Here is a 5,814-nt window from a genome sequence, read left to right as displayed (position 1 = left end):
CACCATAATCCACCTCGGTAATATTGTAGCGGTGTTTAGGTGAAGCCCTGCTACGGTAGCTTCATCAACATCGTCACCACGCCGTCGTGCTGACGAAACTCTTCCCCGAGCTCTACTGGATCGTGAGTTCATGGGACGTCACCGAGCTAAACGTGTGCTGAACGCGGAGGTGCCGTACGTTCGGTGCTGAGGATCGGTCGATCATGAAGACGTACGACTACATAAACCACGTTGTCATAGCGCTTCCGCTTAACGGTCTACGAGGGTACGTGGACGACACTCTCCCCTCTCGTTGCTACGCATCACCATGATCCTGCGTGTGCGTAGGAATTTTTTTGAAATTACTACGTTCCCCAACAGCTACCTGTCGTGGTGGGTCGTCGTGGCCGTGCTTGATCTCAGGCAGGACCTCTTGGTTGCACTAGGGGCAGAGGAGAAGGCCTCTCATGCCCCTCCTCCTCGAGCAGAGCAGGGCCGACGGCTAGGTGCGCCCCTCATCCTCATCCTCCTTTAGCAGGGCAGCATCTATTACAATTTGTGTTAAAATCTCCTAGGAGTTCAAAGGCTGGAAACAATCGTCTAGTTAGATTGTCAAAAAAGATCAAGTAATACCAAAAAGAACAGAAACCTGGTCTTAGCAAGCATAGTACGCTTCAGCAAACATGCAAGCCAGCAAACATAAAAGATACGTACTAGACTTGGGTACACGAGATCAGTTACTGGAAAAATTACACCAGGTCAGATTATCGAAGAAAGGTGCAACCAGCACCATATTCTTCTATCCAGGACCAAGTGATGTGGCGCAAGAAGACATATCTATGCAAATACTTGACTAACACTATGATGTTTTATCTGTGCAAGAAGACATACATGTCCAGCAAGCCTAATTAATAGTGTCAAACTGTAGCTATAAATAGCACATCAGCAGCAGCATAATATCAGAGATGTGATGCCACTGTTTACTAGTGCTAATGAAAATTTGCTACACCAATTTTGACTAGCAGGTAAAGGTTCCAGCAATAGTTTGGATATCTACAAACAGAAGACTGAGGCAATGGTTGCTTGGTACTTTTCCTGTTTGAAGATCAATCTTTCGCACTGATTACTATCAAACATAAAAGATGGCAATACATACTCAGTGCTTTGGAGAATCACACAGTTCTCAAAAAGTTCTGAAAATAATAATACAAGAAAAAAGGAACACACACATCATGGAGCATATGAAAGATTTATGCATCGATTATCCATTAGGGGTCCAAGATCATGTTATAAGTTCTCAAAATAATTTAGAATAGTTTCCACTTAGAGTCATCAATACCAACACAACAATAGTCAACTAAAACTACGGCTACTTGATTGTCACTGTAATTTTAGTCAAACCAAGAAATGATCATACAGTTTACTGACTATAGCCCAATTTGCTACTAGATTATAAATGTTATACTGGAGGGATTAATATTAGGAAAGATTATATCACGAGTTCTTGAGAGGAAATATACAAAATCAAGTAGAGGAGGGAGGCAGAGGTCGTGAAAGGAATTAAAACTGAATGCATGACACTAATCGGTAGTTCACATTTCCTTTTCAGATTTAGTGCATAGATAGTATTTCCTTTAGGTTAATCACATATGCATGTATGTATGAAGCAGAACATGAAAATAACAACATCTAATTAACTTGATTGCCTTGCAGATGACACACAAGATGAAGAGCACTTGGACAGAAGCTACTATACATGTGGATGTAATTAACCTAATCTAATGTGATGGGAACAACATCACAATTCACAAGAAAGCACCCATACTGTCAAATTTAGTATACAGTTGCTAACTGAAATAAGTTCAGTTCAAAGCAGAGTAGAGAACAAGAAACAGAGCTGCTTCATGGCATTGCTGCTGTTTTGCCGCAAGTGAGTTAGGCTTCCGAACGACACCGGTATTGTGCCCCGCATAAGATTGCTTAGCAAGTCCCTGCAATTAGTTGAGCACATCATTAGACCGGCTAACAACCTTGCAGATAGTTGGCTCTCACATAACTGAACATACAAGCAACGGAAGCACCCAACATTTTTATTTTTGCAACCAGATTAATAAATATATACCAAACAAACAAAAATTGCAATGAATTAGTATGAACCATGTAATACATACACTTCAATGCGTATCCTAGTTCATCGGCATCACCTCACGAGCTTAATATAGATAACTGTAACATAGCAGTACATAGCTGCACTTGTTCTCATTGATTACATGATGCACACACATATTTATATACATACTAGCAAAAGGCCCGTGCGTTGCAACGGGTAAAAAGGACAAAAATGCAAACTGATAGGAGCTAGGGTCCTACCAGGCTTAGACCGTAGGTTGTAGGGGTGGAAGGGAGGATGGCGTGGAGAAAATTCCTTATATAACACTGTTTTAAATATTGTTTCCCTATTTGACACTGAAAACCTTTTTCTTCCCTATCTAGCATTATGTCTAAATTTTATGCCCTTTATGACATTTCCGTCTATTTTGAGCCTTAACAGTGTCAAATGACACATGAAAAGACCAATTTGCCCTTCATGGGGTTTGTGACCAAAATTTTACTTTCTAGTTTAGCTTCAGTATGTGACTTTATCTGGGTGGTGTTCGGACGTGATTTGGTACCAAAGAGAATTTAATTACTAAAAAAATAAAATGAATGCATAATATACAGGGAAGAAAACATGCATCAGTACATGCATGCGCTAGCTCATCTTTGATTAGCTTTGCACGTGCATACATATTAGGTTGCTCACATACTCTTACGTGCTAGTCAAGCATGGTGCAGTATCTGCATGCATCTAAGGGCGTGGTGCAGTACCGGCAAGTACGCGTACATGTTGGAATACCCACGTGACGGCCAGCCCAGTACACATACGTCTATGCATTCTGAATACCCGTGTGTACCCAGCTAAAGAAAGAGAGATCTCAGAAAGGTAATGGGAGCGCGTCACATAATAAGGTACAGTATGTATCAGCAGCTTGCCGTAGCCCGTAGGAGATAGACCCATCTTCACGAATGTTGCACGTATAAGCCCATTCTCACTCATCGACGAGCACTCACGTACTGCTCGGCTGCTCATGTGCTGTACTCCATCTCATCCAGAGGAGCCAGGCGGCCAGCGGCCAGTCAAGGCCGAGGCACAGCCTCGTTGCCGACCGTGATGCTCCGCACAAGCTGTTTGAAAGTGTCCGTTCCCTCCATGGCTGAATACACACAAATTTTGGTCATATATAACATGAGGGGCAAATAGGTCTTTTCGGGTGTAATTTAACACTATTAACGCTTCAAATGGACGGAAGTGTAATAAAAGGCATAAAATTTAGACTTGGTGTTAAATAAAGAAGAGAAAAAGATTCGGTGTCAAATAAGGCAACAAATTTTAAGACAGTGTTAAATAAGTAATTCTCTCTTGGGCGTGGCCGGCGGCGCGACGGCGCCGTAATTGCGCGAGGAGGAGGAGATGGCGCGGGGGCGGCGGCTAGGGTTAGGTCTCCCGGCTCCCTTCAGGAAGCCAAGCCCATGATGAGCTTCTAATACGGACAAACAAATCTGGCTAGCCCTCCTATAGCCAACAACCCAACTAAAAGAACGGTTATAATATTCTTCGTGCTTAATTATATTTCCATCTACTTAGTGTAAGTAAACTATAGAAAGCAGATCAACCATATGTTCCCTTCACACGACATGAACTTACCAGCATCCAGTTGGTTGGTGCAGCATGGCTGCGTCATGTTTCCCTGCCTTCATCAGATGTGCCTGAATCAAATTGATCCAAGTCCTCCGAGTAGCGTCATGTTATGTGTAGTCAGCTCAGTTGTTAGTGGGTTTGCACTCGAAAGAACATAAGAGTAGTACTGTATTGAAGACAGACTATAACGACTTGTTGTCATTACCTGAAATTTAGACCAGTAAATATGAAGCACACTCTTCTCCTCCTTTTTTATCACCATGATTTTGATTTAAAGTCTTTTATTTTTGGGCTGTAGAGGCGTGTTTGTACGCACAAATTGACCTCAAGTAGCGCATCATGCCACGATGCACTCGCGATGGGAGAATAGCCTCTCTTTCCTCCTTGTTTCTGTCAAGCGTCCTCAAATTGTGCAGGATGCATGTCTGCAGGCATCCGTTTAATAGCCCACCACCCCCTCACCTATAGAAAGTGTTAACCCTCTTTCCTTTTTTCCTGGTATAATTAGCACCTCTTTTCTTCTCATGTAATTAGAATCTTTTTCCTTCCTCGTTTATATCTCATGATCTCGAAGAAGGATTCTTGATGCCCAGAAAAATAAAAACGTATATAAATCAGATAGATTAGATATAAAGGAGCGAGGTGGGACTATATATGAGTCAACCTTCAATTCTACATGAATCAGGACTTGCTCTGTTGGTCATGACATTATGTAGAGATACTGAAGGTATTAGTTCGATACCCGTTGCGAGCAGAATTTTTGCCTCCCGGGGCCGGATTCACTGGGCCATACGACAGTCTGGTTTGTTCTTTTGGCCGGGCTCGGTGACATACGACGGACGACACGTACGAAACATGAAACGAAGACGGACCACATGCTTTATTATTCCCCGAATTAGTGCCACCTCGCGTATATGTTTTAAAATCAAACTGAAAGCGTAAATTCACAGGAATATGCATATTGTGACGATGAACCCAACAAAGTCAATCCATACTTTATTATTAGAGAAAGATATATACTAGTGAATGGTTAACTGAAGCATTCATCAGCACACATGCAGCAGCCAAAAACAGAATCCAAGAGGGCATGCAATCAATTCATATAACACAATCATATATGTTCATGGCAAACTTTATTAGAAATCCCAGTTTCATACTTAACAAGCCATCATTCAGCGTCCGGGATGCTAGCAAGAACAAGTGACCGGGATGCAACTATTGTTCCTCCACACTCCTAAGAGGCTCATTTTTGTCCCGTTGTCTATCAAACCAGACCGCATACATGTGCAAAAAACAAGTGTATGAAAAGATGGATGCAACTATTGTTCCTCCACACTCCTAAGAGGCTCATTTTTATCCCGTCGTCCATCAAACCAGACTGCATACATGTGCAAAAAACAAGTGTATGAAAAGATGGATGCAGCTGGTGTTCCCTCCCCCCTTTAACAGGGCGCAAGATGAGCATATCTGAGATCGACCATTAACATATTGTAGTGCTAAATCTCAAAAATCTAATTTTCCAGATGTAGCAGAGACATGTGGGAGTGCATTTGTACAAAATTGAACTATTTTCAATCAATCAGTGCAAGCATTTAGCCTATGAACTAATCAATCAGAATGCATCCAGTGAACACTACCAAGATCTTTGCTATCGATGAAATCAGCTCACACATTCAGTATAGTCAATCTAAAACGAACCACTCTCAGTTGGACAGTTCAGTCATAAGAAGAGACAACTATTGAAGTACCTTCCTTGAAGACGAGGCCCGTGAGCGCGGCGAAGGTGGCCTCTCCCTCTCTGCTCTCTCCCCACCCCCGACATCCAACAATAGCGGGAGCATGCTGATACGTCTCCAATGTATCTATAATTTTTGATTGCTCCATGCTATTACATTATCTATTTTGGATGTCAATGGGCTTTATTTTACACTTTTATATCATTTTTGGGACTAACCTACTAATCGGAGGCCCAACTCAAATTGTTGTTTTTTTGCCTATTTTAGGGTTTCGCCAAAAAGGAATATCAAACAGAGTCCAAATGGAATGAAACCTTCGGGAAATAATGGCCATTATCGCCCCGTGGACAGAACCATTCC

General features: G+C 42.1%; 1 long non-coding RNA gene across 1 annotated transcript; it reads right to left on the bottom strand.

Annotated features, from left to right (window-relative positions):
* Positions 1-1,641: 1,641 nt before the first annotated feature.
* On the bottom strand, positions 1,642-5,546 carry LOC125547378. The gene is made up of 2 exons (XR_007300670.1): positions 5,467-5,546; positions 1,642-1,970 (listed from the first exon to the last, which is right to left on the bottom strand). It is a non-coding gene; the product is annotated as an uncharacterized LOC125547378 (long non-coding RNA).
* Positions 5,547-5,814: the final 268 nt, after the last annotated feature.

Source organism: Triticum urartu, chromosome 1 (assembly GCF_003073215.2).
Source record: "Triticum urartu cultivar G1812 chromosome 1, Tu2.1, whole genome shotgun sequence".
NCBI lineage: Eukaryota > Viridiplantae > Streptophyta > Magnoliopsida > Poales > Poaceae > Triticum > Triticum urartu.
This window is presented reverse-complemented; position numbering and strand designations above follow the sequence as displayed.